Source organism: Parasteatoda tepidariorum, chromosome 11 (genome assembly GCF_982258835.1).
Source record: "Parasteatoda tepidariorum strain Cologne lab strain chromosome 11, Ptep-v5.0, whole genome shotgun sequence".
NCBI classification, from domain to species: Eukaryota; Metazoa; Arthropoda; class Arachnida; order Araneae; family Theridiidae; genus Parasteatoda; species Parasteatoda tepidariorum.
Window position 1 is genome coordinate 81,240,428 of NC_141765.1, and position 15,812 is coordinate 81,256,239.

The following is a 15,812-nucleotide window of genomic DNA, read 5'->3' on the forward strand; positions in this document are numbered from 1 at the left end:
ACTTCATTAAAACAGGAGTCATTAAATGTTCGCTTTCAGTCCTAATTTCATTATGTTAATTGTAAACTTTTATATGACCATATTTTCTTAATTTTTTCTTCTACTCAACATGTATAATGGTTTAAAACTTTTGAAGCTAATGTATATTTTCAAATTTTTATTGAACTGTAGTACTATTGAAACATTGTAATTTCATTTTTGAAATGCTAACTGCATATAATGACGAAATTCAATTCAAATAATTCAGAGATTGACGGTAATTCAAACTAATTCGGTAAATTTCACGGGATTTCATAGATTGAAATTAAATGGTACTACGCTTTTCTTTGTATTCTCAAAGAAAAAAAATGAATTTTGTGATCAGAAACTTGAACATTGTTCAGTCAATCTATTTTTATTTTGGTAGAAAGAGTTTTGTTCATTGTAGAGTTTGCGTCCGTTATTGGTAAACGAAAGTTCAACACTGCACTGTCAAGCAATTTTGTCATGTTGCATGCTTTTTTCTAGACTCCTACATAGTTAATTTTATGATAGGAGGTGGTTAGAATAGTTATAGTGACATCAAATGTCTTGTAAAATTTAACTATTGAAGAAAAAAACTCCGTGAAGATTAATCATAGTAAATGTTAGAAAGTATCTTCAATTGATGGTCTCACTTTATAAGTCACTTATCTCTGTTACATTCATATAGTGTCAGAATTTTGAGTAAGATATGAGGTAATTGTGTATTTAGATGGTTGCAAATGGTTATATTTTTTTTTTCGAAAAAGCAATAGACCTATCCTTCAATAGGTCGAAAAAGCATTCCATTTCTCATTGCAGTTAATACTGAATTAGAAGTATAACTTGGTATTTCTAATATTGCTAAGTCAAGCATTTGAATATTTAAAAGAATCCACTTGTTCTTCAATTTTGAGATTTTTGGAACGCTTAATGTCTCGGCGAGGACTGTAATAGTTATGAACACAAGATAAAATATCGAATGTACATAAACATACAAACGTGTAAAATTCAGAAGCCCCGAATGGATTTTAATTCTTTAAGCAATTGGAACTTTTAGTTTCACTCATACGTGCTGTTGCAGTGAATTAAGGACAAAGTGTGGAGTTAAGTTTATTTACGATTAAACACGGGATCTGCAATTTCATGCTATAGTCACTATTTCCATTGGTGCATATTTAACTTACAAAACTGCGGAAAACAAGGTATCGTTGAATCTATTAGTCGATCACATACTTTAAGGAGCTTTTTTCCTATGGTTTAGGTAGAAACGAAACTAGAAAAGATATTAAGACTTGTTGACACGAATAGTTTTAACTTAAAATTGTGCTATATCAGTCAGGTATAGTTTACTCATTGCCTTGTTAGATCAAATATTTCGTCATAAAAACAACGGTTACATTCAATTTAACGTGGATATTATCCTTATAGCTCTGAGGCAAGTAAGACCCTTAATTTCCTGAGCCCTATCGTTCTATTAACACCACAAGATCTCTCCTCGGACCCTGCGAAAGTAGAATGTCTTTCTATCTCTTTTGCTTCCGTTCTGCTTCAAGGCTATTCAATGCATTCTTGTGGGAGGCAAAATTAGAGCCGCGATGGCTCAGGGGATAAAGCGTTCGCCTGCCAATGAAGTGAACCGGTTTCGAATCCCGGTGATGGCTGGTCTATAATAATCCGCATCCGACTTGCACCGAACACAGAATGAAACTCATCCCATTTTGTGTTTTATACAGCATTTGCTACTTAATCTTCATAAGAATGGTTTCGGCATTTTGTTTTGCTGGGTTCCAAGTCATGTTGGAATCCCAGGCAATGATTTAGCCGATACAGCAGCGCGATCTGCTACTACTACTTTAAATTTATCTGTACCATTCTCAGATATAAAAATACACATAAAAAACTACATAAAATCTTTATGGCAGCAACAGTGGGATAACCAAGTGAATAATAAGTTGCACGCTCGTAAATCAAATTTGGAACCCTTTCCTGTGTTGCGATTACGTAGTGCAGATGTTAAACTTACCCGGCTGCGAATCGGGCATACCAGACTGATCCATCTACATTTGTTGTTTGGTGAACAACCTCCTCAATGTAACACTTGTGATGCTTTACTTTCGATTCACCATATTTTAACAATTTGCCCGTGTTTTAACAGACATCGTCTTTCATTTTTTGGTAGTTCTATTTTATATATGGGAGATTTGTTAGGTGACTCTAATCATCCAAACATTTTTGCATTTTTACGTGCTATTGGCATTTTAAATGGTATATAAGTTTTATTCTATTCATGAAATCTTTCACTTTTAGAAGTATATTCTTTCTTTTACACTATTTTAAATATCTTTCAAAATTTTACTGTGTTTTAAATTCGATCTGATTAGAATCCAATATCACAGTTGATTGTTTCTATATCATTTTATCACTTTTTAATGCGATTTATGGAAAATATGTATGCACTTTAATTTTGACATGATTAAAAAAACATTGTTTGGCGCAGCATGTCCACATTTGGATCTTGTGCCATTAAACTCTACATTCAATCATTCAATGCACCGACCAAAGTGCTGATGTGAAATATCCTCAGTGGTAGACGGATCATGGGTTAGAATCAATTTGCCGTTAGACTAATCGTGGGATGTTCTCGTGGTCTTCCTCTCCATGTAACGCAAGTGCGGGTTAGTTCCATCAAAAATTCTTTCACGGAGGCAAATTTCTCCCAATACTGGGGGTACTGATCCAGGAGTTTCCTTGTCATCTGGATTGGGTTCAAAATAATAAGGCTACTGAGCTTAACATTAAAAGTCGTAATCCCAAAATTGGGTCAGCTGGTCAGCGAATGTTATAAAATAAAATATCTTCAAATTAGACCTATTCATTCAATCTTTTCTTTTTATAGCAAGGGTGATTGGTTCCATTTTAATTTTATTGTAGAGGTCTGGACTTGCGGTTTGAAACTAGAATATTTCTTTAATTTCTGTTTTGCCAACTCTTTTAGTTTTATTCTGCAGCTTTGCGTCCACGTTTCTTACCTATTTAGTTCACTCCTTTCTATTGAATTTAAGCTATTCAATTCTTATCTTTTTGAAAAAAATTAGTTGATAACCAAGAAGTTTTTGCAAACAAAGATTTAACAGCGATGAACTTTAATGTGCAGAGTTCATAAGCTTTCAGGACCTTGTTGGCGTGTACTGTAAACTGGTTCGAATACTGCTTTAAAAATATAATTCTCCTTACCGGCAAGAAATAAGGGACGTAATATTACTTATTACAATATTTTCAAATATCAAGTCATTAAAGATGTGAATGACTTTCTTAACGTGGTTTTAATCTAAGAATTTTTTAAATGCTTTTTATTTTCCAAGTAATTTTTTTCTCCCAGAAATTAAGAACTTTGGGCTCTTGTTTAAGCACAATTGTCTAAGTATTACTGTTTATGTTGAACTGTTAAATTTTTCTGAGAGGAAAAGAAATGCTAGGGTAAATCCTGCAGGTCGTTTAGATTTTTTTAAGGACAAGTATGGTCATAGATTAATTTAAAAAAAATTAAGTTTTCTGAAGTCGACAGTTTGATTGGAAGTAAGCGCACATATTTGTTTTAATGAAAACAAATAACTAAATGGTAGGTTCCAAATGTAGTACTATAATCTCATTTTGTATAAAAGTGGTTTTGATTTTATTAACTATTTACCAATGATCTACAAAAGTTCACAATATTTACTAGTGTTTAAAACTAAATTACCTGTGTTTAGAAGTCAGTATATATTGTAATGGAAAGTCGTACAGCGGAAGTTTCTCTTATACAATGACATAAATTTATAATAACTAAATATGAAATGGTCTGGAATGTTTTTTTTTGTGATTTGGGAATATTTGCCAGACATGATTCGGTCAGAAACCGATTACAATCTTAGATGAGAAATTCACTACTCTTTTGAATTTTTCTTACGCTCACACACATTTCTTTCAAGTACATTTAACAGCAAAATAATAGACAACAGTAAGTTTGTTCTCTAATTCGTAGAAATAACTTTTATTACTAAAATAAAATTAACAGATTGAAAACCTGATTCTTGTGCAAATTACTTCTTCTGAGTTCAGAAAAATTAATTTAAAGAATGATCTAGTTAGATATCTGAAAAAATAGGCTTTTGAATTAAAATATTAGATTAATGAATATAAATTAGTTTAATTTAAAGTACTGAAATATTGGGAAAACTTTCTATTCTATAAACAAGCTTGAAAAAATGGAAACTGCTTAGACTGTATAGTCATTCCAGCCGGCGATAAATTTTCCTTCAAACTACATGCAACAAAGCATTTAAATCTTGACAGCAATTTGTTTGGCATCGAAATTTAAATTCAAATAAACACTGCTCCTTGAAAAATCAGAAACACTTTTCTTTTAAATATAATCTAAGGTTTTAGATTTAAAATAGGTCTTTTAAAATTTTTTTGTTCCCGTTAAACGCTACAACTAATAATTTTTAAATTTTATCTTGTTGCATACATAGTTTTTTCCTAAAGGTAAATATATGAAAGGGGTGATTAAAGGGGACTCCCCCCCCAAGAATGCTCATTTCTTTACTCTAAATTGTTTCAACAAAAATTAAGTATTTGATTTGACTTTTTTATTCCAAGAATACTTTGTTCCACTGATTGATTTTAAGGTTCTATTGGTGTAAATATTAAACTTAATTATTTTGCATCGTTACCATAGCAATTTCATCTAAACTTTTTTTAAATCCTCTGAAATTTTTAAATTATTATAAAAACGTTATATATCTTTCACCAAAACGATAATTTAGTAATGGTAATAAGTTTAATTCTGTTTTACAATCTCATAAATATTTTAATTGTAGATGTTGGCACATTTTTACAAACCTGAACTAAATTTGATTTATCGCTTTATAATTGTAAAACTTAGAATATCTTGACATTAAATCTAAAGGTTAAATTATGAGATTGCTTCATAATGTACTTTTACTTTTGGAGACATAAATATTGAAATTAATAGTCAAAATCAGAAACGTATCAATAGAGGAATATTAAGAAGTGATAAATATTGTCGTGAATACAGTTAAGTAGAAAAAAAAATTTACAAACTACTATAAGATGTTTGCTTATTAATTATCCTGTCCAATAAAACTAGAAAGCAGTTATCTATAGTTTTTTTAAAATTCAAATTTGGTAATGATAGGTTCTTAGCAAAATATTTGTCTTTTACTTGTTCTTGCTGTTCTTAAACTGAGCTCACTGTTCAATGCTATGTTCATAATTTATATTGTATGTACTATTTGTAATGTATCTCGTAGTTTCGTTTTTGGTTTGGCGTTTAAGACATTTGAGTGAGTGACAAGCTGCTAGGTTTCATCTGTGTCACAGCTGTATTTATGTTAGTCTTCTAGAAAAAATCATATAGTAGATCTGGAGGATCTGCATAATATAGATCTTGATGACGTGTCACCTGATAGTATCTATCAGAATGATGCGAATTAAGTTAATATAAGCAATATCGTTGGTGATAAAAATATTTAGATTGACAACCTCGAAATCCTGGCGAAGAAAAAAACTGAAACAGCTTAGTGAGGTTAGATTAGCAATAAAGGAAGGTAAGCTTTTGAAACATTTTATGTAGATAAAGAATTTGATTTTATCAATGCCTTTAGATAATAAGACTTAACAAGCAGGGAAATTTAATAAACTATAATACCTGCTGCATTAAGACATAAATGCTTACCGCAGTCACATTTGACAGATTTTGGGATTAATAAACCATATATTAGAGATTTCGGGATAAATATTTTTCCTACGTATATAACTTCATAAAATCCTGTTAAAATTGCTATGTGATTAAATTACCAAAATAAAACGTGCTCTGCTTGGGTAAATGTACATTCCTAAAACCCTTGGTGAATCAATTTCGCTTAGGGTTAAGTTAGTCGGTTACTAGTGTCTTAAATGTAATTGATATCTTAAATGTAATTGAAAGTCTGCAAGCCAATACAATAGCTATGCACTTTAAGGATTACATATGCTCATATTTCTGTTCACATACTTGTATCAGATCTAGCTAAATGATTAGACTCCGATTTTTTTCAGTTAGAGTTATTGGACATTCAAGTCAATCGCATTACAAATTCATGAAGTAATACCTATTCTTAAACACTATTTATGATTTTCAACTGCCGAAGAAAAAACAATTTGAGCTTGATCTCAATTTTCCTAATATATAATGATAGTGAAAAGCAGGCTACTCGGGTTTAGTTTCTAAAACCACTCCACTCTAAATAAAGTAAAAATCGGATGCACATAAATTTTACGTTGTCATATGCAAAATGAAAATCAAGGAATGCTAAACTAAAGCTTAATAGGTGATAGCGTATAAGTCTCAAATCTAAAGACAGATTTGCCGGACTATATAGGGTTTTAAAAGGATCCAATTCTCTTATGTAATTCAGTAGGAGGACAATAGCTTTGCTAAAACATTCATTATTACCGTATTAAAGAAGCTAAAAGTCTGTCCCTAAAGAAAGGAATACCTAGATTTTGAAAAGTGATGTACATAAAATTAACGATTGGCAGGAAAATACAGAAGCTTTCTGTGCAGTAGAATTTAAGTATGTTGGATAATTTATGAATATGTAATAAAGTTTAATAATATAAAGGAAGTTATAATATATATGAATAGTAATTAAAAAGAATAGTAAATAACAGTAAACATACCTGCTTGTATGGAAAAAGATATATATAATTTAAAAATAGCGTATAATACAAAAAATTAAATTTTTCTTTGCATGAATGTCTGGAGGAGTGTTTACTTTATGAAAAACAAAGGTAGGATTGAAAGAAGATCTCAAGGATTGTGATGATATAGAACCAACAGGCTGAAATTTTACAGAATTTCCATGTGACAAGTAGATAACAAATCTGAATCATACAGAAGTAGGATTGACGGCAATAGAAATTTGGTCAACAAGAGGAAGACTACGTGATGTCGTGTATTGGCTGCCAGAAGAGAAACCTGGTCTCCAACCCTGCTGCAATAGTACATGGCTTTGGGAACTTTTTGGATGAGTTCAGGGACTCTATTTAATGCTTCTGTTGGTCAAGTGGGCATAAACTACAACAGACTATGTGATACAACTGTTTTGCCTTGGCCCTCAAGACTGTATTTCATTGAAGCAAGCTTTTAGCTTGAAGGACTGTTAGAGATGGACTTGCATGCCTGTCTTGGACTGAAGAGGGAAACTTCTATAAAAAAAAATGAAAGAGAGGAATGAAGAAATGACTAGCAATAGAGCAGGTCGAATGAGAGAAAAGAAAATCTAGAATAGATTTTGCTAAACCTCTCCTTCCTCTCTTAATCTAACCAAATTTCGTAAACTGTTTAATTAGTTAATATTGACTATAATGTTTGTAAAAGATGTATTGACTATAATTTTTCATGTAACAAGATCTGTTTCGAGTTAAAGTTTTGAATAAAATGTTCCCCGAAAATTGTAAAAGGGAAGCAACAATATAAATTTTAACATTGGAATTTAATGACTTATTTAATAACAAACTGTACCTGTGTTGAATATATATTTTCTGGATAAACAATTATATCACGCTATTAGTTATGCGATATTTATAAAGTATGGGGTATTTGTATTTGAAAATTGTATATTGTATCCGAAATTGATGTGCATTTCGCAACCCTAAATTATTTACTTTGAAATTGATAAATTAATGGTTAGAATATATTAAAAATTGTAGCAATTTCAATTGTCTATTCAGTGAATATTTAGTATAAATGTACGAGTTGCAAACTGTAGTTGTAAAAGAAATATAAATGTTTTATTAAATTCAAATGTTAGACACATAAAATCGAAGGAACTAAATTCTGGAGTAGAAATTCAGGTACGTAATTCAAATGGTTACTTTTTGAAAATTATGGTGGAATTCAGAAAATTCAAATTAACTTCAGATATCAAAACTTGTAAAATTTACCAAAACTAATTATGAGCTTACATTAAAAACCTCAGTTTCTTGATTAGACACAAATTGTTTTCCAAAACTCTAAAAACTATAAGATTATGTACATGGAATGAAATTTAGAACCATTAACAGTTAGCGCATTGAGATTAGAAAATATTTAAATACCATATCATGAAAAGTTGGAACTGAGGTTTACCGGAAATACTCCACGCAATACAAGGGTGCCTATCCTAAACAGTAAGGCTTGCAAGTATGAACCGGAAGTTTCAAAACAGATGGGAGAATGTGTCATACGAAGAGGAAGTGGTAGACGGCCGTTCTGCTTCCTCTTCGTGCTTCACATTCTTTCAGCAGCTGTTTCGGAACTTCTCGATTCATTCATGCAAGTTTCTGCAGTGGATTGGTATTCCCGTAGAGTTCAGACAGCTAACGATATTTTTGTGCAGGCAGTATTTTTTTATGAAAGAATATGCGTTTGTTCACTGTATTAATAATACTGTGCGGAGTTCTGTTTTAATACACTATTGTTACAAATAACGCTTTTTCAGACGCAGCATCTCTGTCACCTTTAATTGTTTAGTACCAAAATTTAACTCGAAAACCTTGCAATAAATTTTTGTAAATAAATAATAGTCTCACTTTATTGAGCAATTGATTTAAAATTGTTTTAGTACTATGTGAATGTATAATTGTTTTGAAAATAATATTTTGCTCACACTTTTGCTGAAATATTGTGCACTGAAAGTCATTTATTTAAGACATGATTAAACTTTGTATTTTTGTGCTTTTATACTTTTGTAATATGAAATTCATACTCTTAATAGATTCTGATATCTAGAAATAAGTTTAAGTAACAAATTCGTGTAACGCTTCATTAAACTATTCAAATAAAAACAATTCGTTAAACACAGGTTGCTTGAATGTTACGTTTGATATTTAGAGCATAAATTATTTGTAAAATACTTGCTTGTCTTAAAGTTTAATAAGAATTCTCTAATAAAGTTCAGGAATTTTAATAAATAAATAAAAGCTCATCAATATCTTAAATCTCGATTCAGTTAACTTTAAGGTAAATAGAAAAATTATTCAACTAAAATTGCGTAGAAACAAAATTTGGGAAGATTTTAAATTCAAAATTGAATAATTTAAGAAAAAAACTTTAGACTAACTTTATTTTGTAGTTTAAAAAAAGACAATTTTAAATTATTTAGCTAAATTTTTAACTAACGTTCTTTAAAATGCTGTAAATAGTTATTTGGAAATTTAGTGTAACTACATTGCATAACCGTAAGATTTCAATGCGTGTAAAATTGTTTCGCTTTTATATTCGCATTTAAAACAAAATAATTCTAAAGAGTTTTCGTATTTCTAAAGTAAAAAATTAGGTTTTCAAAAATTCAAATCCCCCAATCTTAATCGCAAATATTTTTCAACACAGTTTAAGAATAAAATTAAGCAGCCAAAACCTCATATTTAGGATAAAATTTCTTAACAATTCTGTTTTTTGTACTCCATCTCGTAAGTGGAAATAAAATTTAATTGAAGCTTGTTATTAAACTTAAAATCCTTATCTTGTGTTAAATATCATTTTGTCATTGCTCAAATTTTCCAATATTCTATTTCAATCTAAATTGGAATTTATAAAATATCTTCATGTAATGAACAATGTGATATTTTTTATACTATTCCAATTAAAGTGTTAAAATTCATTTGTTAAGAATGCCAGTGTAAATACGTGATTGTGTTAACGTCAAATGTATTGTATAAAAATTGTAATTTGTAAAATAAAGTGTTAGTCTTGTATATTTTGATTTATATTCTTTAAAACTGTAAAAAAAATTTTAATAAAATATTGTAAGTATTGAAAATTGTTTTTTTCATTAATTTTTTTAAAAATAAAATTTTAACTTTGACAGATTTCTAATTCAGTAAGTTGAAATCACTATTTTCAATTTTCATATTGGAAGTTATTTAACACAGGAATGACAGGCATTCTTACCTAGTACTACCATTGTGATCATTTTTGATTGCGAAAACAATACGTATAAATATTTTTAAAATTCAAATATTCTAAAAATTTAGAAAAGCTAGTTTTAAATTCATGCAGAATTTTTAAAGGTATAATTTTTAATCAATGAAAAATTGTCTTTTCAGGAAAAATAACATACACTAGTAGGTATGCTTTACATATTCTAGTTCTCGCACTTTTGCTTCTAGTAGGTATTAGAGCATGATTTGAAATAAAGGTTGCTAGCGAAACTTAGTATGTTCCACAAATAGGCATAACTAAAATTTGTTTGGTTTGAGGAAAGAACATTGACTTTTAGTTTAGAAAATTGAGAAGAGGAGCGGATAGTTTCTTTTGTAAAAAAATATACTCATCTTATTTAATTAAAACTCAAAATAATGGGCGTTCAAGGAAACCTATGAAAAGATTTATTACAAAATTGCAGTATAACTTGAAACTATTTTTTTTCTAAATTTTCAAATTCTTATACGAATCTGCAGTAATTAAGAATAAATAAAATCATAACAAGTTCTACGACTATTCTACGACGTAATTATTTTATTTTACAACTAACACATTATAAAATAAACCTTATTTTATTATGATAACAATACAGTACAAATATATATTATTCTCATTGCTTAACAAGAACATCTTGATCAGGGCTAAAGAGAATAGAAGGGCTGGTTCACTCCTTTGAACTATCTCTCGCCGCGCCGATCCTCCGACGTCACTCTACTGACGTCACTTTGGCGCAAAGCTCGCACTTTTACTTCAAGAACGGAGCGTTTGGCCTTACTAGCTCTAACTTATATTGGATCATTTCTTTTTGCGAGATATTCTAAGACATTTGGTATTTTCTATAATGACTTTCCTCAGTTTTTGCAGTGAATTTACAAGAATTTAAAACTATTATCGAAATGCCAGTTTGCGCGATTGCAACTTGCAAAAATTCTGATACAAAAACAAAAGGAAAAAGTATAATTTTTCGCGTGTTCCCTAAAGTAAATGAACAACTATGCTAATAATGGATTCCGAAATGACACTGTTAATATAAAACAGCAATACGTTTATTCTGTCGTAAAGAACTTTTATAAAAATTCATTATCTAAATAGAAACCGCCTCGTTACTTCATAAAGAAAGGCAGATGAAAAGAATTAAAAAAATGGATAAAGTCAAAGAAAAAATTAAAATGCAAATAAAAAGTATAAATAAAATATATAGTATATAGTTGAAATTCTCCTAATTTCATAACATATTTTTTAATGTAGTTATTCTAAATATTTATGATTTTTTTTAAAAATTATATTTTCAATTTAAATATCTATAAATTATATCATCGTAAATTTAAATGTTTATAAGCAATTGTAAAATTTCTAATGTCATTATGAACCTAAATTATTATTTTGTTTCAGTAATTAGCGTTTAAGGTTGATGTTTCCTAATGATTAAGTATGAACCAATTGCTATTAACCAATTGCTATTAAAGACAGATTTTAAAATCAGGGATTCTAAATTTAACTTAACTTATCGTAATAAAAGAATATGTAGATAAAAAAAGTGTCGATATATGCCTTCATTTTTCTTAATAGTTAAAGTTAAAACTGAACTTTTTAAAATAAAGTATTTATCGTGTCATTTTCACCAACTAGCAAAACATTTTTATAAGTTTAAAATGGTATTTTTTTTAATACAATAACCAAGAAAGTTTCTTTTGAACTATGTTTATGAACGGAAATAATGTGTTAATTACGTAAAGTTTGAAGGCTAATAACCAGAAAAAGTCTAACTTATTTTTACAAGAGAAAGATGCAAAGTTATCATATCTTTGCTTGCGATCTCCGAGATCTGTGGACACAGTGACGTCATGAGGAGTGAAATCGTAGCTTCAGCTGTAAGAGCGGAGTGAACTAGCCCTTCTATTCTCTTTAGCCCTGCATCTTGATCATCAATAGTTTCATTTAGTGTTTTTACTTTATTTCTAAACAAAAGATTTCCATATCTTTGCAACCCTCCCTTTGATGCAATTTAGAATTCCATCAATTGAAAGTTTTAGTTTACTCGCAACTATATTTCCGGGAAATCTTGGAATCTTTAAATACGTTTTGGAAAGATTTTGTGAAATGATCAGGAATGAATATTGTGTTCCACACATTAACACATACGACAGAAATGAATCACACCAGATGACTGATTAAAGCAGGGAGACTCAGTAGTGTCACGAAGGTTACATACATAATTAAAAAATTTAACTAAAAGCTTTAAAAAGTTGATGTCAACGTAGACGCAAGAATAAACTTTAATAACAACTTCAGTCTTCTAAGCATTCACCGATATCCATTTTTCGCCATCATTGCATCAGTTTGGCTCTTAAAAATAAACAGCGGTTGAGAATCCTGGAAGATTTTCTTGAAGCTGGAGAGCTGCAGCTGAAATTATTAAAGAGAAATAAAAGGAAAACTTTACGATAAAAGCAATCAATTTGAAACTATAAAGCATAAAATCTAGTTATTTTTATTACTATGAGTTCATTTAAAAAAAGACCAGGATCCATTCAATTATTGACTTTTCTATTTATTATGCGCAACCTTTATTTCACTCTAGATATTAAAATAAATAACTATAAATTGAATTAAAATTAAATATAAATTTAATCGAGAGAAGACAATCTGAAACATAGCTTAGTCTTTGCCAAATGAGTTATTTCTGATATTTTAAATGTTAAAATTTGAAATCAAAATAGTTGTTTTTAACCCATATTTCACCACATTTAAAAAAAAGCAATATTTTTCGAAAAAAATTCGATTACCTACTGATGAAATATCAAGTTAAACATAACATTCAAAAAATTCTTCAAAACTTTTATGGTTTAATATTTACAAGCTGCCCTATATATAGGACGATGGTCCAATCCACTACTAAATGTTTTACGCTTCTTAGTTTACATGAAATGGCAAAAAACATTGGACGCAAAGTCCTAAATTAAATTTTTGGTGGCACACAGTTTAAGGTTTTTCTTAATACAGTTTTTAAGCTGATAACGTCGTTGTTTCCAATTAGGATTTCTTATTAATGCATCATCAGTTTGCAATTTGAAGTAGTCTTGGTTTCTCTGTTGAACACCTAAGCTTCTTCCACCAATATTTCGAGGTACCCTCAATCCTAGATAAGCTACTGTAATGTGTCGACGAAATTCGAGGAGTTTGTTTAAGCACAAAAAAGTTTCCATGCTGCAACCAATGATGTCTCAAATGCATTTATGAATAACGGCCAATACCATTTCTTTCCTTGTATAGAAGAACAATATGTTTTCATGAGATTGTCAAACAAGTCTACCCCATTTTTATACTTGTTATCGGAAACCACACATACTATGTGTAGTGTGCCTACCACTACAAAAATAAAATTCCCTAGTATATAAGACATGTTAATTCGATTCTATGTTGGGGCACCTTTTTATAGGTGAAGGTTGACATTGTCGATATCTATTCTCCCCATATTGGTGACCTTCGGACGTGATGCGCCTACTTTGACAGAAACTCCCACTTCGATTTGAACACGCCTACTTCGATGGACGGTCCACATCGACAAGTTGACTTGCTACTTGTGGCTGTGACATTATCTACCTCCTCAAGCTGTTGCTACCCTGTCTCGATCACACATTACGTTGGCCGCATACACTCGACTTCTAATGGCAACACAGGAGACCACGACCGTGAACTTAATACAGTTCTCACGATCAGCACTCAAAAGTACGGTGATCTTAACACAGCTCTTCCTGCTTTTCACAAAACAGCAATGAATCAACTAGTGGTATCCGTTTATCGAATTCTGTCACAGATATAATTCTGGTGGGGGAGTACTGTAGTGTGTCTACCACTACAAAAATACAATTCTAATTCCCTAGTATATAAGTCATGTTAACTCGATTCTAGGTCGGGGTACCTTTGTCTACTTTCTGCTTCCCACCCTTCATTCCTCTCTCAACTTCTCCAATTTTTACACGATATCTTGAGCATGAAATGAATATCTAATAATTCAGAAAATAAATATTTTATGATTAGTTGGAGGTGACCAAACATTATTTTTTGTTAAAGAAAATAAATTCAAGTTGTTAAATATAAGAAAAGATGCTTTAAAAGAAGTTTAAAATATTTAATTATCATTCTAAAAATGCAATGAGTTTAAACACAGGGTTACAAATTTTTAGTTAGATAATAAATAAAGATAAATAAATATTTTGTTTATTTACAAATATATTTTGTCTGGGTTATTATTAGACAGAAATTTTGTTATTGTATTAGCATTATTTTAAACTTCGTGTTAACTAACAAAACTCTGCTTTACATTAATATTTCGAATTACCGTCGACACAAAATTGTAGGCACTATGTTTTTATGGAATATAATTAAAGAAAATTATGAATAGGTAGGAGTAAAAGAATCTTTAAATGCCTTGATTAATGTTGTGATTGACTGTGAAAGATTTTCAACCGAGAGTAACTGTAGATATTTGCTAGAAAAACGTTAATGCAAAATTAATTTAATGCATCTGCAAACTTAGTAAATTGGATTTTTATAAATGAAATCTTTTTACTAGTATATATTTATGATTATTTGCAGTCCGATGGTTTTATTAACAATTTTAAAAGATACCTTTGAAGTAATGAAGTGACGTCCTTGACTCAAGATGGTAGTGTAAACAATTCTCGTAACCTCGACAACAGTCGATAAAAAAGTTTTTCCTGCAAACCAAATTAGCTTTTGAGATATTATATTGCCTTTTCTAGCGTAAAATAGCTCTGATAGAAAAAGATATATTGCAGAATATTTATTGTTTTCTTTCATTAAAAATTCTTTATTTATTATTCATCTAATTGCGCTGACACAAAAATGTGGAACCAAATTAATGAAATAGATGATTATTTTAAATGTATGAATGTCAGATTGATTATTATTTAATCTTATATAACATTAGGTCTAATATTAGAAGATAGGATTCAGGAGCTTCCTTGCACTGCAGTATTATATTACATCTTTCTGATGTTAAATAATATCGTTGTGTTACCTGAGAAGCAAACAAAAGGAAATTATTTAATACGTAAATAAATGCGTTAAATAGTAAAAAAATTATTGATTCCACCGAAGTATTCTTAATTTTTCTTAAATGTTACCAAATAAATAAATATTACTAACCTAAAAACTGTTATTATTATTAGATTTCTTGGGAAATCACAATTCATTCTTACTTAACTAATTTGCTTATTTAAATTTGCTTGCCAAATATTTACCCAATGAAAATATAATTTTAAAATATAAGAAAAAATGGTAGTAATAGATTTAAAGTGTCAAAGTGGAATGGTTAGTAGCCGCCTCCATTTGCTGAAGGCCCGAGCCTTTGCTCCCTTCACCGTGGCACTGAAACCCACTGCAAGTGGAGATAGACAAAAAAAGTTTATTTAAACATATTTTTTAAAATGTGTTTGAATAAATATAAGAATCATTGTATTTAAAAATATATATAATTTATAAATATTAATAAAAAGCATGTAAATTCGATGTATTTTCAGCAGCAATTCTGTCAAAAGGTTTTAGCAAAAAAAAAAAAATTAATAAAAAGTAAAATAAAATAAATAAATAAAACAAATAAATAAATAAATAAAATCAGAATTTTTTTTATACATAATTAACTTAATTTTAATGAAAACCAACCAATTTTGTACTATTATAAATTAATAACTAATTGAAAATTGCATTTATTACTTATATTATTACTCTTAATTAAAGATTATCAATTTTAAATTACATTTATCCCTATTGTTGC

The 15,812-nt window shown here is 29.5% G+C and overlaps 1 protein-coding gene across 2 annotated transcripts in view; it reads left to right on the forward strand.

Annotated features, from left to right (window-relative positions):
• Positions 1-15,812, forward strand: part of LOC107446327 (prolactin-releasing peptide receptor) — a 210,639-nt gene that overhangs the window by 22,077 nt on the left and 172,750 nt on the right. The gene's annotated exons all lie outside the window — the stretch shown is intronic.